We start from the raw sequence: 25,197 nt of genomic DNA, 5'->3' as shown, positions 1-25,197 counted from the left end.
ACCGCTCTGATGCAAAACGTTGTCCTTATTTGCCCCTGTCAAGGCATGTGAACGGTCCCGCTCATACATTTGAACATCTCAAAGCAACAATTTTGGAATCCGCTTTTGACTTTCGAAACCCACCACAACCGCGGGGTTCGGGGATCGTATCTCAGTTATAAGTTTGGGTCAGCGACGCTTGGCATCAATAGAGAGTTTTAGTATAGCGTTTTAGCTGTAGCGTTAACGTTTTGCGGGCCGCAATCGCGAACGGATAGCGCCTCGTTATGCTACGGTTAGCGTGCCCGCTAACGCTATGGGCGCGCTAAAGTGGTGCTTTCCGCTATACTAAAACTCTCTAATGAAAGTTACGGAAAAATAACGTGCTTATCTCTCGATTGAAATTGACGACCTCATTTTTTTTATCCTGTTGCTCATTAATCCTACTCTTTTTTTCCCATCAGAATTCGCACAAACTTCGTTTCACTCTTTCATTGTCAAGTATCTAATTCGGGTGTTGTCACCAAGTACCGTGGACGTACACGCAAGCTAGTACCGCTGTACACTGGCTTCGTGCTCTGCTGCCGGCCTGCAACTTGCCATTCTCTGCAACCCCTTTACCCTGTTCGTCTGCAATCGGTGCTTGGGTTCTCTCCGACAGAAACAACTCATCGCTTGTTTCGCCAGGGTGGCGGTTTCAGCGGCTGGCGTCGCATATGCTTTGGTGGGGAAGAAAACGTTTTTTTTTTTTAATATTCAACACATCCCTCCGTCTTAGCGCGCCGTGGTGTCGGCGGATGCTGTCGCCCATGCGTGGTGTTTGTGGCTCAACCGTTTCCTTCCCTGAGCCGAACTCACATAGCGTTCTCCACTGGTTTTTGTGGGAATGCTGCTTTTGCGTTTGTCGGTAAGAAGTCTGCTTGCCGCTGAGAAACCCGCTGTCGGGTTCAAAGCCCCATAAGCCCGCGGAATGCCTCCCAACTGCCGGCTCGCGCACGTGTGCAGCGTCCGCCGAACAAGCCAAGGCGACACAAAGGCTTGGAGCCCGATGGCGACGAGCGGAGTGGCGCGAGGTGCTGTTTGACCCCATCACCCGGCGCCTCTAACGACTGTTACATCCGCTTAAAGAAAATTACCCTGGGAGTACAAAAGCCCCCTTCCACAAACGTTTGGACAAGAAGGATGGCTCACAAAGGAAGCGGAAGCGCAAGAACGTTACAAAGCCCGACGGCGGCAGGGTGACAAGGGCCTGATAAGGTGTCGGCACCCCGTGCCGGACAGTTTCGGGGGCCCTTTTCTCCCCCCCCACCTCCGCCTTCTAAAAATCTCATCGCATCGCAGGGTGAAAAAGTGTAGGCGCGCATCGCAGTTGTATGGCGGCAAGAGACACCGGCGGCATTCCTTCGGACAACTAAAGCCAGCTACAGCAGCATCGTTGACTGACAGCCATTGTGATTGATGGCTGCCATGCACAACGGCGGATTTACGGACCCCGAGCTGCATTCATATGAACAGACCTCGACAACACCGGGCATGAGCGGGGAAGGGCACGGAGTCAGGGTGTTGTTTTCGTAACTGTACGGCACTTTTCATGCAGAATTGGCGACGAGAAATAAAGAGTCGCAAAGAGCTGAGAAAGTAGGCGACCTAATAAGCGAGCGCACCGAGGCAACAGCTAAACAGGAAGGCAATGTAATAGAAAATAAATTGAATCATTACATGGGAAGTATTTTAAAGCGAAGCTTCCAGGCTTTCACTGATGTCGTTAGCAGTCCACCCAAAAAGTCAACTTTTTCTTACGATGATGATGACCGTCGGTGAAGTGAAGAAATACTAGAACGCTTCCCATGGTCGGAATCGTCGGAATTAAACCTGGGTCCTTCGCGTCATGAAGCATACTTCTATCCGATTGCACTATTCCGGCACGGCCGAAGCAGTCTAAATTTGAAGAGGGGTGCGGACGCGTCTAACTACGACGATGGTCGAACGCTAGGGAAAGCCATGGAATGCGGTATCAGTAAAGCATCAGAGTGCACAATCGCCACGCAGTGAACCGCCCCGATAAAAAAGAGGTGTTCGCATAAAATGCGCACAGTCTTGCATCGCACACTCGACCAATAGGAGATCGTCACGGCAGACACGCGACATAAACGGAGCGCGCTGTTAAACTTGATTTTCGTAAGTTTCGCGTTCTCCCATCGTTGTCGTTTCGACAGAGGGGTGTACAATGGACTTATTTGGATCGAAATCTTTTTATTGAAAAAGATAGTATAGGAAACGCCGTCGCAGGTGGAGCGTGATTCCATGTCTTTTGAATTACGCTTCAACAGTCGCCCGACGTAGGCACTTTTCTGCCCTGTTTATGTAATTTTTTTTCTAATGATCCGCCGTGGGCGCGCAGTACGTTTAGGACCGCTGCATCTTGCGCTCTACGCTGTTGTACGGCGGCACCAGTAACTTCCTGAATAATATTACGAGTCGGGTTTGTCACTGAACTTGCTAGAGCAGTAAACAGGGGATCCAAAAAAACTTTGATCGCTCCGCCAATGTATCTTTCTCACTTACCCTTCCAGAACTAACTCAACAAACCGCTAATAGATATCTTTATTTCACATTTTCCTTTGTGGTTAACTTTTGCTTGGCAGTATCGTTCCTGCGTTTCTTCCTCTGGTGCGAGTCCATTCAATCTGATTCCTTGTTTGCCAAGTAAGGGTAGATGAATATTACAGGCGTATCTATCAGATACACTTAATTTGATTGATTGATTTATTAATTGATTGATTGATTGATTGATTGATTGATTGATTGATTGATTGATTGATTGCTTGCGGGGTTTAACAGTTCGATGCTACTCACGTGATGTGGCGCGCCGTTGTGGAGGGCCCCGGATTAATTTGATCACCTGGGGATCTTTAACGTGCGCCTAAATCTCGAACACACGGGCGTTGTCGCTTTTCGCCGCCATCAGAAAGGTGGGTACCTTGAATTCAATTTCACTTTGGAGGTTTACGCGCCTTTATGGTGAACGCTGGGTGTTCATCGTGCTTGCACTAGTAACGCTCGGTACCCTCGCCTCCCCCCCACCCCCTAATTTGCATAGAAAAGTTACCTTGAATTGCCCCCCCCCCTCCCCCCAAAAAAAAATCTTGGGTACGTGCCTGCCAAGGCCAGCAGCTTTATTAGCCTAATCCGGCTCCACAATGCGGTTTCTCCTTGGGAAGGAGGCCGCGTTCCCCCCACCACTTTGCAACATTTAACCCTTTATGATTTGTGCACCCACCTGTACGGACTTTTATGCTCCATCTGATTGCCCGTTACGAAGACACTCAAATTTCCTTCAGCGTCTAAGCCTGGTCGCATACACGCGGGCCCTCTATAGGCTTAAAAATAAATGACCGGGCCCGGACCGGGCACGGGCTACGTGTTACGAGTCCGGGTCGGGCTCGGACTTCATTAAACGGGCTCGGGGCGGGCCCGGTAGGTCCGCGCCCGCTCTAGGTGAGGTGATTCACAAATATATCCCACCATCGTCGTCATTAAAACAACCAGCCGACGATAGAAAATGCATTTCTTGAATGCGATATTTTGCGTCGAACCGCACGGCGCCTGCTAATTTCTTCACTTTTTGTTTGCGGTGCAATGAGTTTGTGGCAATTACGTCATAGAAATAATTGTTCGGGCACTACCTGTATGCTTTTCAGCAATAACTGTACAAACGTCTCTGTATGCTTTTTAGTAAGAACTCTAAAGTGCGGGAAAATTTCTCTCTGCCATTTTCTGCTCCACTTTTACCTGTGTAAAAACAAGGCTGCCTGTTCTACAGATGTATTTTTTTTTGTAAAAATGAATTTACTACGTTACGTGGTTGTCGTGTTATATTAACTTGTTATGCATGTGTGTCGTCAAAGCTGCCATTCGGGCCCCCTGGCCCCGTCAAGCTGCGTCTAAAAGCTTTTATGCCATGGTGGCCTTCAACATTGTATTGTTGAAAATAAAATTGACTTTGACTTTGACATGTTTACCCACCGCAGAACAACTCAAAGGAAAGACGTTATAAACAATACAAAAGCAAACGAACAAGACTTGATGAGACGGACATCAACCTCTCATGGGTTATCCCCCTGTGGTAATGCGGCTAACAAGATTAATACGGCTGACAACAAGAAATTATCAGCGAAACGATAACCAGGCTTCTGTGTTGTCGTCTTGCCGAGCAGAGCCATCTCCGGCGTGGTCTAGTGGCTAGGATATCTGGCTTTCACCCAGAAGGCCCGGGTTCGATTCCCGGCGTCGGAAATGTGTGTTCTCATGGTGTAATGGTTAGCACTCTGGACTCTGAATCCAGCGATCCGAGTTCCAATCTCGGTGAGACCTTTTTTTTTTTTTTTTTGCTTTTTATATACCCACAGCCCGCCGCTGTTCAGAACGCGTTTACCGGCCAATTTCTCCGTTGCCGCATGTGGCAGGACGCAGCCGCCAGACTCTTTCACCCCCTGCAATGCGAGGTTGTAGACGCATGTACAAGGGGCCCCGCCAGATAGGCAAGGGTCAGGGGACCCCGCCAAGGTAAAGTCAGCTTTCCAGGCATCAATCCCCCATCAAACGTCCGCACTCGACCAGGAACGCCCGTACCCATTAGAGAAACCGGTGGGTGCCCGTTGGCACGCGTATTCGAACCGTGTACCTTCGGCATATGAGGCGAGTATGGTGTATTTGCACGTAAACTGTCATCTGCAACCTTCTCAATAGGGTTGCAGACAGTTCATCGAACGCCGTTACATCGAACGCCACTTCATAGAAGCCGTTTCAACGAACACTGTCTCTTGGAACGCCGTTTGGTAGAAGGACGTTTCATCGAGGACATTTCATCGAATTTGGTCGTACACAATAGCGAAGATAAGGGCGCACAGACACAACCAAATGAGAGAAGCCGTTTCATCGAACACTGTCTCATCGAACGCCGTTTGGTAGAAGGATGTTTCATCGAGGACATTTCATCAAAATCGGTCGTATACAATAGCGAAGATAAGGGCGCACAGACACAACCAAATGAGATCGTTATTTTTTGCAAGCTTCTATCTCAATGCTGCTCGTTTTGGTATGACCACTTTATTGCCGAAGAAACTGCTGATTTGTTTTGTTCATGCATGCGAGCAACTTTGGCATGTGGATAAGCTTTGATGAGTTCGCTAGATACTGTTACCTACATAGGTGTCTCAGCCTCAGCATGCGACGCCAGTTTTTTGGCCACTGTCCGAGAATTCTGTGCTTCGGCCTTTCTACCACACCATAGAACTCGACGGACGGAAATTGACTAGAGTTACTGCGCGCATTGCTAAAAATTCCCCGCATTTCCCCGAGGGGAAGAATGTGAAAGTGCGAATGCACGAGTTGAATTTGCGCGGTTCGGTAATGTTCGCGAAAGAGAGATCGCACACACACACACAACTACAAAGAAAGAAAGATGCATTTATTCACAGACACCTATTTGTGTTGTCGTTGTACTTGATTGCTAGAGCGGATCTCAGCTTTGAAATTTTGTGTCAGTACTCCTTTAAGCGGGTGCATTAGCCCTTCTCACGCCCGATTCCTGGCCAATCCCCCACGTGGGTATGTGCCATGTCAGCGGCCAGGCAGCGCGCGCCCATCTCCCCCCGTTGCCAAGGAAGACGAGGAGATTCCTGGCCAATCCCCCACGTGGGTATGTGCCATGTCAGCGGCCAGGCAGCGCGCGCCCATCTCCCCCCGTTGCCAAGGAAGACGAGGAGATTCCTGGCCAATCCCCCACGTTAGTATGTGCTATGTCAGCGGCCAGGCTGCGCGCGCCCATCTCCACGTGCGCGGACATCGCCGGTGGACGCAGGTTCAGGGTCGCTTAAGAAGTGCATTGCACTTAAAATCTTGCTGGATGCAGGAGTTCGACGAGCTGAAGGAGTTTCTGCCAGCCGTCTCGGAGCTGTTTTGCTGGTTCGAAAAAAAATTAGGTCGTGGGAAAGCCCCGCCAGCTGCCCGGTGGACTGGCGATGCACGCGCCATCCCGGTTTCCACCTGGCTTCTGGTCTGTTCAGCACTCAGCGGAACAAGAGAATCTCACACCCCGGCGTTTTGCGGTTAGTCAGCCGCCTGAAACACGAGCAGACAGCAACGGACGAACGGCTGAAAGAAGTTTTGCATAGCCAGCAGCCGCCTAAGCAAAGGAATGCTGTGCTAGCCAAGAAGAGGCCATTGAGCGCATCTCGAACCATCGGAGAAACATGCCAGTGAAGGACTTGTTGAGGGCAAATGCTCATCAATTAAAACAGCTACAGCGTAGAAGAGCTTGGTGTTGGGCCTGTTGGTACATACTTGGAGAACGGTGAAAACCAGTCTTAAAGACGCGAACACGACAGAGAGCAGACACACACACGCTGGGTGTGTGTGTGTGTGTCTGTGTGTGTGTCTGCGTGTGTCAGCTCTCTCTCGTGTTCGCGTCTTCAAGGCTGGTTTTCACCGTTCTCCAAGTTACAGTGTTTTGGTACATGTTTCTGTCATTGTACACTGAAGTTACATAAACAGCTCATATCTTCCTTGAAAAATAAACTTCTTTGATTGCTGCCAGTCGATTAATAGATTTTTAGTGCGTCATAAGAATGTGTGCCTTCTGACAATTCGGTCGATCAAGTACTTTGTGTAGTGACACAATATCAGAAAGCCGGAAGAAAGGATATAACAACAAACTTCAGTAATTGCAACACAAAAGGCAGCAGCACCCGGAGCAACTTCAACACATTGCATGTTGCCGATAATCGCCACGGGAAGTGGCAGTGGCAGAGACTTGTAACGGAAAGATGAGAAGACGACCATAAATTATATTTGCCTTTCATGCTTCATGCACCTTTTTATAACGAAAAAAATTGAACATTTCTAGCCGAAATACTCATCGCGACCGCAGCTTCCGAACAGCATTCGATAAAACGGGTGACGCCACTACAATGAAACGGAGTTCGATGAAACGGTTTCGATGAAACGGACGTTCCTTCGATAAAACAGCGCTCAATGAAGCGGTGTTACCTTAATTGTCACGTACCCTTCTCAATACTGTACTATGCACTCATTTGCGATCCATGATTGGTTTCACACAATGCATGTTTGCGCTTGCCACTGGAACCTTCTGTTGGTTTAGGGAGGTGTCCAGTGGTTGTGTATGTTCTAGAGGTGTGCACGGGCTCGGGCTTACCCGAAATCCCGGGCCCGGCCCGGCCCGCGGCCCGGGCTCGGGCCACCCGACTTAATTTTCACCCGGGCCCGGGCCGGACTCGGGCCGAAATGTCAATGCTTCGGACGGGCCGTGCCCGAGCTGGCCCGGCACAGTAAAGCAATACTAAGGTTTTCTATGATATCACAGAAACTACATGTTGCTGACGCGGTAAGAGCACGGGTCACGACTTGTTATGTTTAATTGGGGTTGTTTTGCCCGTTTAATGTTGGTTTTGCCTGTTATCATTTCTCTTGCGATGCATTTTACCACCTTGAGGTAGTTTTCGCTTCCAAACGTGCCCCAATCAGGCGCGGGCCCCAACGGTATTTGGGTTGGAAACACGCAGCCGGGCCCGGGCCCAGGCCATAAGGTTAAGGTCTCGGGCCGGCCCGGGCCGGCCCGTCGGCCTTCTTCGTCGGGTCGGGCCGGGCCTACGGCGATAAGCACCGGGCCCGGGCTGGGCTCGGGACCAGATTTTTGGCCCGTTCACAGCTCTATATGTTCACCCCTTCGAGCATGTCCTGGGACGCCTAGGGGCTGCCGCGCCCGCTGCGCCAAAATGCGATTCATTGATGTGCACACGCTAACAATAGTGCAGCGAGGATTCTTCAGTACAAGGCCAGAATCCGGTAGCAATCACTTCAGCCTGACTGTGTCAGATCAGAAGCCCCTTGAAGAGGTGGTGCTCGCCACCACATTCCTCCCCTGCGTCCGCTGTAACCGGCACTAACGGCGGGCCCATGAACCAGGCACCGAAGAGTTGGGGTCGTATATTGCCGGAAGCGGAGGCGGTGCCGGGAGCGGGGAGTCACCGTTACAGCGACTTCCTCCGGGGTCGGAATCGGGATCGAGATGCCCGAACCGATTAGATACGCTGACGTCCCCTTTCGTGATGCCGCGCGCCGCCCTGTCGTCGCGCCACTCCTCGCTCTCATTCTCTGTTGCTTTTCCGGGCGCCTCCTACGCGACGCTGTTTCCGGTTCGATAACAAAGTGGAGGACTGGAGTGGTTATTCAGTTCCGTACACCGACGGCTTTGCTTGATCGGCGCGCTTCTTGTGTGTTTTGCGTCGCATTTGTCAGGGGTTGACAGTGCTTTGCAACCTGCCCAGCTCTTGCCCCGCTCCCCTTCCCCGCATGGTCTTCTTGACTCGAGAAAGAGCGAGAGAAAGAGAGAGTGAACTATATTCAGGACCAGAAAGTGGTGACCCGGCAGCCCCATTCCAGGCTGCCGGACCTGAAATGCAGGCAGCCAGCGCCTGTTGATGTGGGTTACCAGGAGGAGCAGGTGAGGAAAGGGGGGACTCACTCAGAAGGGTGCGCTGCTGCTTTGTTTGTGGGTGGGCCAAACTTACAGCCGACGGTCAGTTTGGCCGCCTACCTTTTCCTGCAATAATTACCTCAGACCTTCGCTGCTATTTCAATGTCAAAGCAATGGATGGCTCTTTAAGCGAAAAATCCGGAGTCCCGCATCTGTAGCAGCGAAACGCGCGCGCTCCGCATTAACGCAACACAAGGCAACATATTGCCTGCGTGTTAGCACGCAACGCCTGTGTGCGCATAGCCAAGTAGACATCGCAGGGCAACAGTCACCATCAGCGAGCCCAGCCCTTCCGCGCCGCAGTATGCGGACCGTATCGCTCTGCATTTTCCCCGGTAACATGTCCCTATAATAGCTTCCATAAACATGATTTGCGAAGCGTTCCAAACCGTGATGCGTTAACGCGTGTCTGTTCGTCGTTAAAGGGCGAGGTGTTCTAACAACGAGTTGTTGGTGTGTGTGCGTTTGTTCGCTGTGCCTAAGTGACGTGTGTCGTCACTGGAAGCACTCCAGTAAAGGGACATCCGACCGCGTTACCTTTAGTAACGCTGCATCCCACACTACTTCGCACAGCCAGACGGTTTTCGTATGCCTAACTAGGCTTTCTGTAACGTTACGCAACCCAACGTAATTTGAATTAATCTAGCGTAACCTAACATAATGAACCCAATCTAATCAACTGAAAATATGATTTCAAGCATTTAAAAGCTGAATACTAATCAAAATCAGGAAAATAACAGAACAATATGTATTCAACGAAACATTAATGAACTGAACAATAATGGAAATCAAGAGCATGCATGGCAAAAGAAACAACATAAATAAACCAAGAAAAACCACAGAAGCGTCGGACTTGAACCATCGCGCTTGCGGATCACGCAGATATACGATGTAACCGGGACACAAATTTCACAAGCACCGCGTCAGCCCAGCTTTAAAAATACGAATGTCGTCGGACGGCACTAAAGCCATGGCTGCAGCGCTGAGCTTGAGTGCCGTCGGACGGTATTCTATAGATACACTGCGTTGTTTTTTCATTTATATTGTAGTTTGCTTGCTTTCTTGCTTTTGGGCTCAGAACTTGCTTTAACTCCGAAGTCGCCTTTCTCCTTTTTGAATTTGGCTTCCTTCTCTCGTAATAGAACGCGAGAATGTATTCAGCGGCGGCGGGCGGCTAACACCATCGCTGAAGAGCACAAAATTTTCCCGTATCTTTAACACAAATTCAGTGTCACCTCTATGCCGTGTACTAAAAAAGCTTAACTGGCCATCTGCTTTCACAGGGTGAAATGGCTCGGGATTGTTTGAACTGAAGGAACACACTTCTAAAGCTGCTTCGTCTTTTCTTCGACAGAAAACGATGATTTGTCTGTTAACTGTGTCCTTCGAATCGGCTTCTATTGTTTCCCTTCTATTTTTTACGTGAAGCCAAAGCTTACGTAACTGGCAAAAGCTTGATTTGGGCTTGTTGGTTTGACATAATTGAAAATGGTCTAAACAGGAAAAAAAAAGTTAGGCCACGCAATTTAGATACGAAGACTGATGAAACAGCGGTTCTGGTGATCCTCAATAGATTTACCTGGGCTTTTCTTAGGTCGACCCCTTTCTTAAGTCAAAGATGTAAAAAAAGCGAACATTTATTCTTGTCAAGTGAATCAAATCAAAGTCAACAATTCCCCTCCTAAAGCCCAAAATCCAAACCGCCAAAGTACGAAGCAAAAGTCCCGTTCAAAGTTCAACAGCCGAAATCCAAAGCCAACGCCCACGCTACGAACCCAAAGGAAATGCTTAGCGCTCCGTATGCTATATGTTGCTACAGTTGCTTGCCCACACGACTCTAAAAGCAAAAGCTTGACCGAAACCTTCGGCGACGACAGCCGCGACATAGAAACGTACACCCAACAACTAACACGTCAAAATTGTCATAGCACAAGCGATCACATGGACTACAGGTCTTCCCAAAACTTGGAACATTCTGCGCTGTCTCATTGACCCCGAAAATAATAGAACTGTACAAAGACACAACCTCAGCACACTTCTCCACAAATTTCAGGGAACAAACAGGGAATTGCGATAAGACATTCAGGACATATACATTGGCGACTGCACCCGCGAGGCACTCCTTGACCAACCCATCACTGTAATTAAGGATAGGGGTGCTATCTTGGCACTGTGTTTTCGCTCTGCGCCTGGACCGGACAGTATTACAAATACAATGCTGAGAAACCTAGATGACGAGTCCGTTGAAGCCCTCACACGATACATGAACGTATGCTGCGAGACTGGGCGACTATCGGCTCAGTGGAAAACGGCCAAGGTTGTTATCACAACTAAGCCAGGCAAAAAACTACAGATCGAAAACCTTAGACCTATTTCCCTCACTTCCTGCCTAGGGAAACTATTGAAACACGTTGTCGTAAATCAAATCACCAAATGGAAGAAAATAGTCTCTTTCCCCCCTCCATGATCGGGTTCTGCCCAAAACTCTCAACACGTGTTGAGAGAGAGAGTGTGATGTCCTGTACAGGACATCATGCTCCGTCTCAAACATGACGTCATCGATGGGGGACGCTGTTCCACATTAGATACCAGAGCCATATTAGGATTAGATTTAACTAAGTCATTTGACAACGCTAAGCACTCGGCAATCCTTGACAACCTAGGCCAGTTTGGCCTTGGAAAACGCGTATACGACTACGTCAGTAACTTTCTCTCTGAACGCACAGCTACTCTAGCCGTACGGGGATTCCAATCACATGTGATCGAGCTTGGGAGCAGGGGGTCTCCGCAGGGTTCAGTCCTGTCCCCATTTCTCTTTAACGTAGCCATGATGGGGCTTTCCGAAATACTAGAATGGATCCATGGCCTGCAACACAGCCTCTATGCGGACGATGTCACGCTTCGGGTCAGCGGAGGCAGTGACGGGCACATTCAGGAAATCTTACAACAGGGCATTGAGGCGGTCGAGTGGTACGTAGGTCCCCAAGGCCTCAGCTGCTCCTCGCAAAAATAATAACTGTTGCTATACAGGCCTAATACCAGGGAAAGACGTACAGACCCCAACCCCCCAGCTGTGAAGGTCTTTGCGAATGGAACGCAACTTATTTCCACAGTACGGGTTCTCGGTCTCCGAATACAGGCCAATGGGCATAACTCGGAGACCATCATCGCACTAGAAAAAAAGCGTCCATCAGACTACCCGACTCATATCGCGAATATATCGCTAACCGACATCACGGTATGAAGGGGCGCAAACTCGTGCGATTAGTTGAAGCCTTCGTCCTCAGCAGGATAACGTACGTCACCCCTTTACTACACCTAAAAAACAACGTTTCGAGGCACTGGGGCATCATAACACCCTCAGTGAACTAATAGAGGCTCAAAGGCTAGCTCAACAGGAGAGACTTAGTTACAGCCAGACGGGTCGGCATATTCTCGGCTCCCTGGGGATTTGATTGATTGTAAGGTTTAACGCGCCGACGCAACGTAGGCGATGAGGCGCGCCGTAGTGGAGGGCTCCGGATTAATTTTGACCACCTGGGGATCTTTAACGTGCGCCGAAATCTCGTACACACGGGCGTTTTTGCTTTTCGCCTCCATCAGAAAAGCGGCCGCCGCGGCCGGGAATCGAACCCGCGACCTCGTGCTCAGCAGCGAAACGCCTTAGCCACTGAGCCACCGCGGTAGGTCGGCTCCCTGGGGATCAAGTACCCGCGAACCGGCACACACAAGGTACTCTTGGCTCCTGAAGTGCGCGAGCAAATTCACATTCCACCGATCCATAAAAACATGCACCCGGTCCGCAATCTGGAGCGCAGACAGGCAAGGGCGAAAGCCCTACACAAACGTTACGGCAATTTGGAGGACGTGGTTTATGCGGACGCGGCCGATTACTCTGGTCGCGATTCCATGGCCCTGTAGTGGTAGTCAATCGGCAGGGTAATTCCATAAGCTTCGGGTCGGTCCGCACGAGCGAACCGGAGGTGGGCGAAGAGGCGGCCATTGCCTTGGCAACGACGGCCTCCGCAAAAATCAAATACGTGGTGAGCGACTCAAAGTCTGCTGTTATAAATTACATAAGGGGGCGCATCTCCCCAGAGGCGTCCGGAATTTTCAGGACTGTACTTCACAATGTACAGCGGTTCGGCAAGATATATCTGAAATGGGCACCTGCACACTTCGGCTTGGTCGGGAAGGGATAACCCGCACGACGCTGCTCGAGAATTTTCAATCCGAGCTGGTGATGACCACAGCGCTCAGTCGCTTCGCAGTTCGGGCAGCGATCGGCTGGCGTCCTTTAGAGACATCACTCATCACTACAGGCTAGAGCGGGCCCGCTTCACCCCAGCTCATCCTACACTCAGCAAATTTCAATCCGTGGCTTGGCGACTTTTGCAAACAAACTCGTACCCCAGGCCGGGGGCGTAAAGCCATTGCTATCCCCGGGCAATATTATGAAAAGGGCCACCGGTGTAAGGAGAGGGCAGACCTAACACACATTCTGTGGGCCTGTCCACAGGCGTCAATGTGAGGCCGCAAAATCGCTAGTGTAGAGCAATGGGAGACCGTATTGCTCAACTCGGACTTAGCGGATCAAGTCTGGACCATTCAGCTGGCCGAATGCACTGCCACAGCCCAAGGGCTCTTGGCCGACGTCTAGGATAACTGGCTGTCACGCATTAAAGTTATCTCTCTCTCTCTCTCTCTCTCTCTCTCTCTCTCTCTCTCTCTCTCTCTCTCTCTCTCTCTCTCTCTCTCTCTCTCGCGAGGCGCGCATTCCATCTCCTGCTCGTGGGCTGCTTGCCTCCTCGCAACTTTCTCTCGCACTTCTTGGCCTAGCATCTTCATCCTTCTCCAGTTAGGAAAACGGAGTTTTCTGTTAAGGGCACAGGGTAAGGCGAAATTTTGAAAAAATGACTTTTTGTTTTTCTTCGCAATTAGGGAAATTCAATTCCTTGTGCACATTTTCCATATTCACACTTGCCTTAAAAAGTCTTATTTCTCGCTAAAAAGCAGTTTTCCCGTAAGCAAGTAGCAAGTGCCCACATCCTCTTAAGAATGTTCTCAGGGTTTATTGTCATTTTTTTTCATAAAAAAACTTCCAGATTCAGATTAAAATGTTTTTCTGGAACCCGCTGTATTAGTAAATTGCTTAGCAATCATTGCATAGCTGATTTTTCAGTGAGGGCAATCCAAAGACTCTGTTGCAGGTTTTTTCCACATTTGCCCTTCGAAGCTGCGCACAAAAAACATCTTTTTCGGGCTTCACACTCTAATGATTGCAACATTGGATGCTGTTCTTTCATTAAATGATGAAGCAATGCATGAGCCAGCATTTTGAAATCATTCAGACCAAAACCTGGGCGCAACACCACCACCAAGTGGCTTAAAGAGGTTGACCACAAGCAAAATACTTTGTGAACAGATCTGTACGATGGTGCACAAAATAGTCAAGGAAGGACAGACGACCGGGTGAAAAGCAAAAAAATGACTTTGACAGTGATTTGACAGCTGGTGCTTTTTAAATAAATGGCTCCAGTGGTGTTTATGGCAAAAAAGTATTGTTTTTCACCTCTTTTTTTACTTTAAACTCAATTATCTCAAAACAATGTTTTTTCTTACATAGGTACCATTATTTCCTATGTCTTCCAAGACAACGAGCTGATTTTTTGCCCCTGTCATCTACATAACTTGTCACACCTGCTGTACTAGAATTAAAAATATGCACGTAACAGTTTTTTTGGTACACAACTTTTAATACTAAAATAATGCCAAAATTTAGGTAATAACGAACAAAAAATCATAAAAAACTGAATTTTTTAAGAAGGTTTATAATTCTAGTACAGTTGAAAGAGCACAAAATTTGAAAGAAAATGATATATAAGTTATGTAGATACCTTTCTTAGATGCCGAGAAAAATGTACCTCAATATGGCCAAAAATGCATGGGAAGTATAGGGCTTACCCTGTGCCCTTAACGTTCGACGCGGCCAGAGGTCAAGCTTCAACAGCTTTGCTGTTAAAACACGAACAAAAAGGAGAAACAAGCACGGCAGACGAGGCGCCACTTCCAGATGAATGTGAATATAGACCCTCTTCGCTGTAATATCGGGTTTATGCCTTTTATTTGTGAAGCCACCAGCTGTGCATGTATTCGACCTTCGTGCACGCGACCTTCCACATGCCAGCTACAGTTTCACGAGCGAGGAAGTACGAACACGTGTAAAGGTGCTTTGCTAGAAAATTGGACGCGTATCTGCTCCTTTTATTGCAAATGTCGACGACAGACGATAGTCGACTGGCACCCTCCCTTGCCAAGTAAAGGCCTCCCTTCTCTTTCCCGCTCATGTCTCATGCTGTTCCTATTCCGTCTCGCTCCTCCCAAGATAAATACGCCAGAGGTTTGCTCAAGTCAGTTTAAATTTACCGCGTTCCACAATTCCACGCCGCATGCCTCGATTCCAGCGCTGCTATACTGCGTAGACGTGCGTGAATCGAGGGACCCTACTACAACGTTTACAAGAACCACGTTGTCCTACTCCACGCGCGTTCAGAGCGGAACGCTGAACCAATCTTGGGGAACCATTTGTTACTGTTGCGGCTTGATTTCTCAAAATGCCGCCAGAACGCTCTATAGCGGCGGTGGCGACAGCAGGTGATTGAGGAAATTTATTTTCAGCAGTAGATGTATTTGCTGTAGATGTAGATTAGATGTTGCAGTATTTTATTTGCTATCACAAAAATCAAGCCTCCGGAATTTTTAATAAGGAACACTGCAAATATTACTTATGATTTTCTACCTCATAGTTGCGTTATGTTTTGTTGTGCTTCAAAAATTTTGACTAGTGTTAACATTGCCATAGAACTTAGGCGTTTAGATTTGGCTGTGGGTATATAAACCTATTGTTCAGTTTCTGTTCTAGTTTGGCCGGGTGGCTGAATCGAGTAACAGACAGACAGACAGACAGACAGACAGACAAACAGACAGACAGACAGACAGACAGACAGACAGACAGACCAAAATTTCTGCGTTTAAGTGGCCCAATAAAGACTATCGTCTTTAATAAAGCGCCTGTAAGCGTAGCGAAAGGAGCCAACTGATGCAAAACGTCTCAGCTCAGCAGTACGCACGTGTTTAACGATAACGTGAACTGAGAAGACAGGGAACACTGTTCAAGACCGTACCATTTACTTGGCGTGGACGGACCTAGAAAAGAAAAAGAGAAGTGACATGCAGCTTCGCAGCACCACGGCCATCTTCATCATCATCACCAGCCACTGAATACCGCGCAAAACAGCATACATTCTTGCCCTTAAAGGCTGTTCAGTATTCCACTGCTACTCCGTGGGTATGTATGACTTTGACAGCCTTCAGAATACGGGCGCATATTTTTGGTGGTCGGCCCTCCAGGCGATTGTGCTTGAAGTGATTCATTGATTGCTCGTTGCATGCCACAGCATATTATAACCTTAAAAAGCACTGATCAACACGCCACTAAAGATGTGTGCTACTGCGTGGTTATGACTAACAGTTGTGAATGGCGGTTGCGCGCCTACTTAGGCCTAACGGTTCGCTTCGGTGTTACTACGTCAACTGGTACCTGCCGTTTGGCATATAATGAAGCTTCAAAGTTTTCCGATTAGTACCGTTTGTCGACGTTGGAATTCTCTAAGAGTGTCGTTCGGCTTAACGTCCATGTTTAGCATTACCTTTAGGTAAGATTCAACGTGACCTTTACGACAGGACATGCAATCATACTCTCTGTAGGTTGACCGGCGGGTACCGGTTGAAGTACCGGCGGGTACCGGCGGGTATCGGTTGAAGTACCTCATAACAAGACCCATAAACGTAACGCCGGGCCATCGCATGCCCCGAGTTATACACTGAAAATTACAGGAAGCTTCACAAAATAGGCACCAGCAAAACATGTTTGACTTAGTTCCTGCCGAACCGGCAGAGATATAGGCTATGGGTGATCTAAAAAGTAAATTCCTCCGGTTGAATCATTTCGCTAAGCAGTCATGGAGCGCACAGATGCTTTATTGCAGCCTAAAGAACAGATGCGTGGGTTAAGTATCGCCCAAACTACGGTAATACTTTAACATATGGCAGGTCATGCACGTAGCGTATGCATATACGCCAAGACGGCAAATAGCATGAAATAAAAAAACGATGCTTAAAGAACGGTAAGGCTATATTACACATCAAAAGAGCAAGGGAAAATTTCCTTTCCATTGAATGTTTCGCCTGAGTTTACACGAGCACTGACTATACTGCCGGCAGCAGTCTCATATAATTCACAAGACGGATCGGCCGCAGCAAGCTACAGTTCCAGCTTTTGTTCCGCATCCATCTTTATGCGGCAGGTGGGGATCGTTCGCATATCACTAGTCCACTAAGTAAACAAATACAAAATAACGCTGCACGCGCAGCTTTCCAGGGGCATTGTCTTGGTTAACCGACGGAGGTGTCAGCCTGACTTTCCAAGAAGGAGCCTATGCACGTTGAAGAGGGAGCCGCGACAAGCAGGTCGTCGTGGAACTGCCGCGCTTGCAGCGGCGTCTGGTAAATGAGTGCCCATCTGTCCTTGCAGGCGTAGGTGTAGTACCTGCGCGCCAAACTCGTCCACTCGTCATCCTCACGTAGTGTGCGCCGCACATCGCCGCTCGTCGGGAAAGTCAAATGTGCCTCGCGGGAAATGAGCTGCGTCTTGTTAGCGTCGCAGCGCTCGGCGAGAAGCACCTGCACGGCCGCTGGTGGAGGCGGCAAGTAGCAGACGGAACTGGCCCAGTTCATTGTTCCGGTCTCGACTGAAGCCCCAGCGACGACTTCTTCCGGGGTAGGCCACGCGGCGGTGGTGCTGCCGGTTGCGTTCCAGAAAGCCGAGAACTCTGGGTAGAGTAGAAGGCCGTATGGAGCGGCGTCCAGGGCCATCGTCAGCTCTGCAGTCAACCTACCTCGCTGCTCCAAGACGAGACCTTGTGGCAGGAAAAAACCGAAGGTTTGGTTCCTCCCTCGCAACTCTACGGCCGCGTCCCGAGCGAGCGAAACGAGGTGGTGGCTGGAGCCAGGCGTCACGTGCTCCTGCCAAGGGACCCACAGGCGAACGCCGCTGAACTTGCCCATTTCCGCGGCCTCAATGACGTCTAGTAGAAACTTCGCTCGTTCACCGCGCCAGTTGTTGAGCAGGCTTTGGAAAGCGACGCCATCGCCCACATGGACACCTAGAAGCGTGCTCGCTCGGCTTGACCTTCCTACCACCGTCGATGGTCCGTCCGCGTTCGAATTACCGCGCTCTGCGAGGCCGTCGTCGATGCTCAGGTTCACGGGGAGGGAATAGCAGCATCGAATAAGCGCGTCGCAATGCTGGTGCGACTCCCATAGGCTGCCATTCCCTTTCAGAGCTTCCAACGTTGACTCGGGGCCAGCTACAAGGCAGACAATTCGCCTTGTCTCACCTGAGGACAGAGTGGCACTCGATGCGGTGACGGCGGCGTCAAGGTACCGGACATCGGACGTGGTGAGAATGTAGTTGGTCGCTAGGGCCGAGGAGTCTTCGGTGGTATGGTTGATCGGGAGGCCAACCGAGTGGGGTTGACCGAGTTCCGGAGTCTCTTCCGTGGCGGCGCGTCGCCTTGGCGGCGGCAACGAAACGTGTAAGTGCTCATGTTGGAAGGGACGCACGACGATTCCCGGGTCGGTGGTCAAATGACCGTCGTCTAGGTCACGCCTCGGGGTGCTGCCCCCACTTTGGGGCTGCAGTACACCAAACCAGAGGAGGGCGGCGAGAGCGACCACGATCACCAGCAGCACAGGGCAGACCATGCAGCGGAGGACGCTGGCCTTACCCCGGCCACGACTGGCCTCGGTTTCCCCGTCTTCGGGGGCCGCAGTGCTTGCGGTCCGGAAATTCCACCGTACTCGACGGTTCTTGTTGGGACGCTGGTGTCGGCCCTGCATGTGAAAACGCGGTAAAGTTAAAAAAAGAAGCAAGCGGAAGATGCAGGGGCCAAGCAAATGGTGTATGTTGTTAATGACACCAGGTTTCGCTATGCCGGCCTGCACAGTAATAGAGGTGCAATTTAATGATAAAAATCATCCATACACTCGGCACAGATGGCTGACCAGCGAAGCTGTATGTGTTTCCCCCCGCACCGCCGCGCCAATGCCCGCCGTTGTCGTTTGAGCTGTGCTTCACGCAGTATACTAAATGCGGGCGCGCTCTGCTGCGACAGAGGCGCCTTTTAGGATTGATTGATTGTAGGGTTAACGGGCCGACGCAACGCGGGCGATGAGGCGCGCCGTAGTGGCGGGGGGCTTCGGATTAATTTTGACCACCTGGGGATCTTTAACGTGCGCCGAAATCTCGCACACACGGGCGTTTTTGCTTTTCACTTCCATCGAAAAGCGGCCGCCGCGGCTGGGAATAGAACCCGCGTCTTCGTGCTCAGCAGCGCAACGCCTTAGCCACTGAGCCACCGCGGCGGGTAGGCGCCTTTTCTCTCCTTCCGATGTGGCGGTCCCACTTAACATGTGAGAGTAACTACGTCATCTATAAACCGAGCGAATCTCTCCTGTCTATCCTGTTTTTTAGATGCGAAGCATCTCTTGCTTTCGGCTCCATCGTCCGTCGTCTGTCCATCCGCACCTTTCCCCGTACACTATATAAAAAAAGAAATAGTTAGTGGCGCCCGGTTCCGACCCCACGACTGTCGGGCCGCAACGGGAGGTACGTGTCGCTCTTCCCAGTGCGCTACAAAACCGAGACAGGAGCAAGTGCTACGAACGCGCCTTATGTCCTTGACTCATTCAAACTACGTCAAGAAGCTACTGATACAACGAAGGCACGCGAAGTTGAATGTCAACGGAAACAACGAACTGAAAACTTTGGGGGAGGATGTTGAATTTCCCGTGGGAAATCTGTGGCGGGAAGCGCCGGCCACGCGCCTTGCAGCTCAACCAGAGAAGAGGACGAAGAGGGCGGGCAGCGGGGTAGGAGCGTGAGCACGCAATAAGGACGAGAATTAGGAGGTGTTCGATCAGGTAACGCCGGTGTCGGTCTCTTCGCTGTCTCTACATTTCTCTGTCTCTATATGGGGGTTCACACTACGTTCCCATTCGTGCTCCGATAAATGAAACAACATAACGGCAACACAATGGAACTTACACGAAACCCCCATGATGCTTCGCATCCTCCTCATGGTTCCCCACGGGAAGATGGTGTAATTTTTTTTTTGCGCATGCGGATTGGGTTGTGGCGGAGGAGTTTTCTGCGTAGACGGGACCACCGAATTTTCCTTTCGCCAACCCAAATCAAGCTCCGCTTTAGTAACTCGATCGGTGCAGTGATAAACCAGTCATTTGTTTATCTGTCTTTCGTTTCGATCATGTCACCGGGCAAGTATTCCAGAAGTACGGACGGATGCCGTACGTTGGATGATTGTACTGCCCTGCGTGTTGATACACCGGAAAAAAAAATTAAAAGCCATTTTTTTCCCTACTTGTAGGAACAAGAAAGGGAACGTCAGTTATAAGATTACCAAACAGTGCCTTTGAAGAGGTCAAAATTATGACTCCTTTGAACAGAAAAGAACCGGCTTATTCAGTTATATGCTTGACTATGTGAAGTGCGAGTTATTCTCCTCCTTTCGCCGGGATAAATGTGAATTGACGATCCCACCCTCTGGCACTGTAATTGAAAGAAGCATCGTCATGGCGATGCCGCACGTGGAAAACTGTCATTTTAAACAAAGTGCTGCTCCTCACGTGCCGAAGAAACGCAGACAAGTTGCATACTGAAGGGTAAGGCCAAGAACTCGATGGTGACACGAAGTAAGGAAGTTTGGAGCGGGGAAATGTAATCGAGCAACGCAGGACAGGAGCGGCCGTCGTCCTATAGTGCACTTAAATGGGCTACTGCGTCTGATTATGATAGTGATGCATCGCAACCCAACTTACTGTACATTCAGTCCATTAAATGGCATCGGTCATCAATGACAAATCCCGGCAGCGAGAATAGCGGGGCAACGAAGAAAAGAACGACGTGCTTTTGGCGAATTCGCGGCTCAGACACCGCGCTCACTGACGGTCCTCATCCAGGCCTTATGAATAAGCCCTCGCTTTATCCTTACAAACGCGTTAAGTCACCGTATCATGACACGTATTCCTGATAGGCTTCTAGCATTTAAAGCACTGGAAAATGCCTTGGTTGATCTTTGGGAATGCGCGAGCATGAGGTAGTCTATCGCGAACGTGAGGCTAGGCCCGATGTGCACGTCTTCATTGGGCTTCAGACTCCGCAAAGCGGGGTTTCTCGCACGTCTCACGTACACTGTGGCGATCGTGCCTAGGGCCTTAACCACTTCAGTGGTAACCTTGGCTCTCTTCAGCAGCGGCATTGGCTCCCTGTCACTCCTTTTTTGTTCTCCAGCAGCGACCGCCGTCATTCCCATTTCTCCCATTGATGCCCTCCCCTGGCTGGCCGCGTTATTCCACAACGCCTTCACGCGATGACGAGAACCACTGGACCGATCGAGAAAGCGTGCAACAGACCCGGAGCATCGGCATTGACAAGTGGCAAGCCGCGCTTCGAGTTCTCTCCTGTGTAAAGCAGGCCCCAGGCGTTCAGGAACATACAGGCACCCCAAGGCAGACTCGAAGGCAGCGAGCTCTCTGATCCACTCTCGAAAGCAGCTATCTCCGCACACCCTCTGCACTGTTTCGTTGCGTGCTTTTATATCGCTCGTTCTGTTGACTAATCGACGCGAGCTCTTCGTTGTTGAATGTAGCCGACATGTTCTACGTACAGCTCACGCAATAGTAGTTGCAGAGGACTTCTAAGCACATCCATAAGGCGAATGCGCTGCCACCTATTTTGTGTGTACGCTCCTAGAGTAGTATATCTGCCTATTCCGACGCTAGGTTTAACATTTCCACCCCGGACTCGAAGCAGAGCGAGAGGGCGTACCCTTTGTACATGCTGCATAGGTGGCCACGTGCTCGGTGTTGTATCGTATGCGGCCATGAAACGTGTCGTATTTCAGGAACTAAACGCGCGCCGAGTGTTGTTGAGGCAGGAGCTGCCCATTTGCGTGTGCCAGCTGCGGGTGTGCTCTCGCCAACCCAGCCAAAAACGCTTTGGCTTTAGAAATTCCACAGAGGCACGGAGTTTAATCGACCAGATTTAAGGGAAACCCCCCGGGGGGAGTAAGTTTCTGCGAAGGAAAGTTTGACATCCACCTGAATGCAGCCATACGGCTACAAAGGCTGCATTCAGGTGGATGTCAAACTTTCCTTCGCAGAAACTTACTCCACCCTGGAGCTTTCCCCTAAATCTGGTCGATTAACACCTGTCCTTTACTTCGAGTTGTTGATCAATTCGCTCTCGTGCTACAAACGACTAGCCTCCTGGTTAGCTCAGTTGGTAGAGTGGCTGCTCCGGTTAAGCGGTGGTCCCGGGTTCGAATCCTGGACCAGGACGAAGTTTTCTTCAACTGCGAAGTTTCTGGAGAAGCTGTATAGCGTTTCCTTGTAGCCGTATGGCTGCATTCAGGTGGATGTCAAACTTTCCTTCGTAGGTACGGAGTTTGCGCGGGGAATATAAGTACGCACGTGCCTTTTTACCGGGGCGCGATAGGATGGAGCGACCTGCTTTGGGTGCCCGGTCGTAGGGGTCTGTCCGATAGAGCTGCACGGTGGACGAGGTGTGCGTGTCGGTGGGAAGCGTGACGGCCGTGCCCGTCAAGTCGTACAGCTGGCCGGTTGGCGGTGTCATGACGCCCGCGTAGAAGTAGCGCCCGTAGCGGGGGTCCCAGTACAGTGCGAGCTCGCCGTCTTCGAGGACGGGCCGCGTGGGTGACGCCACCTGCATCCTCGCCGGCGCTGTCATGCTGGTCAGCTGAGCTTGCCGTGGAAGAACGCTAGCAGTGGCAGCCTTAAGGGACGCTTTGGTGGGCTCGCAGAGCTGAGTGGTGCGGTGTTGCTGCTGCTGCTGCTGCTTATTCGGAAATCGAGGGCTCGTGGTTGGTTGGTACCAAAGATTAATGGCGCGTACCCACTCTGGGGGATTGGCCAAGTCAGATTTGGTAAAATGGTTAAGAATTCAAATTAAGGGTAAAATAGAGCTGTGGAGAATGTGAGGGACGTGATGTTAACGATTTGGAGAACCCAAGAAAAAAACTATAACACACTGAAGCAAAGACTGATACTACACGTACCAGAAAAAGAAAGTACGAGATGTGTTTTATTAGGGTAGGCGACCTGATTGTGAAATAAAAGCGTGAAGGGCGCGACAAACATCCCCATGGCAGAAACCTAAACCCGATGCCCCAAATGACGGTAAATTCAAACAGACAAGGAAAGACCCAGGCGCCGGAGGCGAACCTCCAGGAATCGATTTCGGAAAGAGGAGAACCACCGGCAAGACAGCAGGAAATGTTCAATTGACTCCTCCTCTTGACAAAAGTCGCATATGGCCGAAAGCGCTACGCGTGCGCGGTGAAGGTAGAAATTCAAATTGGGCACTCGTGGTCCCGCGCTGCGTGCACTCACCGCAGTCCGCTTCTTCGTCCCACGAGCCTTGCTTGCTCGTCTAAAACTGGGCTTCCTCTATTCGCCAGTCTTGAACAGCCCGCGCACTGTCCTCGGTCAGCTTTCAGACGACAGGTGGCGCTATAATACATTTTCTTTTTACTGTGATATTATTATTCTTTATTTATTTTGTTTGTAATTTTTGGCGAGGTGATTGTACAGTGGCGTTGCGACTAAGGCCGCTTTGCAACGCCACCCCGTTACAAAGGGGAAGCCACTAAGCATCATCATTATAGCCTAGTGCGCGATCCTGTCGAGGGAGTAGTAGTAGTAGCGCCACTTTATTTTACACTGGGTTCAGGGTAGGGGGGTGGCGGAGGCCCAAAGGGCCCCCGCGACGTCCAGGGCTCTGTCCGTGACGGCTTCTTGCGTTGCGAGGTCAGAGCTCCCCAGAGCCTGCTCCCAGTGAGAAGAGGAGGGGAAAGGGGGGAAGGGGTCGCGCGGACACTCACAGAGCGAGTGGAAGAGAGTGTCCAGCGCGCCACATGAGGGGCAGTGAGGGGAGGTGAATTGGTGTGGGTGAGTGTGCACAAGGAGAGTGCGGTGTGGGAAAGTGTGGGTTTGTAAGAGCCGCCACATGTGCGCTGCCGGCGGAGTAAGTGAAGGGTGCGGGGGAGGTAGGTTCCTGCGGAGGAGGCGGTAATGTTGAGTTATGTCCCTGTACGTAAGTAGGTACGCGTGGGACATTTCGGGGATGCCGTGTGTAGGCGTAAAAGAAACGGGAGCCCGGGATATCAAAGCTCGGGCGTGTTGGTGTGCCGTCTCATTACAACCTACGCCGGTGTGGGCCGGAGTCCACAGCAGCATCACGGGGTGGGCAGGGGGATTCTGAAGAAGAATTTTGAGGGCAGCTGTGGAAATGACGCCCTTTGTGTAATTTCGTATGGCAGTTTGGGAGTCAGATAAAATGATCTGGGGGGTAGGTAATTGAGTTAGGGCAAGGGCAATGGCTGCCTCTTCCGCAGTTACCGAGGAGGTGGTGGCGACTGTAGCTGAAGCCTGAGGGATTGTTGGAGAAGCGCCTACTACAGCGAGTGCGAAGGCAGGATGGGTGGGGTAGGCCGCTGCGTCTACGTAGAGAGTATGCTCAGAGGAAGGGTAGCGGGAGAGGTGTGCTTGGGCTCGGGCTAGACGGCGTCCGCGGTGGTAAGCTGGATGCATATTTCGCGGGATCGGCTTAATTAGGAGACGCCCGCGGAGAAGCCGGGGGATGTGCGCTGGAGGATCTAGTATAAGCGGGGGGTTGGCATGAATTCGATCGAGGATCTGCCGACCAGCCGGGGTCTGGGAAAGGCGCGTAAGCTGGGCCAGGCGATGGGCTTCGATTAGTTCGTCTATGGTATTATGTATACCAAGCGCGAGTAGTCGTTGGGTGGGTGCGTGGGGGGGCAGTAGCAGCACGGAGCGATAGGCTCTCCGAAGTAAGGCATCGAGGGAGGTACGTTGAGATGGGGTGAGCTGTGCGTACGGGAGGTGATAGCAAAAACGGCTCACCAGGAAGCACTGCACAATTCGCAGCCGTTCTAATTCCGTTAGCCCATGTTTCCTAGACGTGATACGTTTAATGAGACCAATAGTCTGGATGGTGTGAGTGCGCAAAAGATGTATGGTGTCTGTGCTGCTCCTGTTGGCTTGGAGATGCATGCCGAGAAGGCGAAGCTGGGAGACCCGGGGGATTGGTTGTCCGTCCAGCATTACCTGAATGGTGGTCAGGGGAGTGGGTCTAATTCTAGGTGGAGGAAGGAGTAAGAGTGCTGATTTAGACGCCGAGCAAGTCAAGCCTGCTTGTGCAGCAAGACGGGAGACTGTGGCAGCCCCTGCTGAGAGTGTGGCCTCTATGTGGGCGTCGCTGCCTTGCGTGACCCAAAGTGTAATGTCGTCCGCGTATATTGTCGAGTGGAGGGACGGTATATTTTCTAGAGCATTCGCGAGAGGGAGCATGGAGAGATTGAATAGTAGAGGCGAAAGAACGGCCCCTTGGGGGGTGCCTCTGTTGGGCATGTCGAAAATGTTTGATTTGACGGTGCCCAGTCGGAGAGTGGCGGTGCGATCAGTGAGGAAATTGCGTATGT

General features: G+C 50.6%; 2 non-coding genes across 2 annotated transcripts; both read left to right on the top strand.

Annotated features, from left to right (window-relative positions):
• The first annotated feature begins 4,203 nt into the window (after positions 1-4,203).
• On the top strand, positions 4,204-4,275 carry Trnae-uuc (transfer RNA glutamic acid (anticodon UUC)). Its single transcript has one exon. It is a non-coding gene; the product is annotated as a tRNA-Glu (tRNA).
• Positions 4,276-4,281: 6 nt separating this feature from the next.
• Trnaq-cug (transfer RNA glutamine (anticodon CUG)) lies at positions 4,282-4,353 on the top strand. The gene has a single exon. It is a non-coding gene; the product is annotated as a tRNA-Gln (tRNA).
• Positions 4,354-25,197: the final 20,844 nt, after the last annotated feature.

The sequence above is a fragment of the Haemaphysalis longicornis genome, unplaced genomic scaffold (assembly GCF_048455015.1).
Source record: "Haemaphysalis longicornis isolate Haplotype H1 unplaced genomic scaffold, Haemaphysalis longicornis Haplotype H1 scaffold_4, whole genome shotgun sequence".
In the NCBI taxonomy this organism is placed as follows: domain Eukaryota; kingdom Metazoa; phylum Arthropoda; class Arachnida; order Ixodida; family Ixodidae; genus Haemaphysalis; species Haemaphysalis longicornis.
The sequence above is the reverse complement of the archived record's forward strand: the minus strand, read 5'-3'. Positions and strand labels throughout refer to the sequence as shown.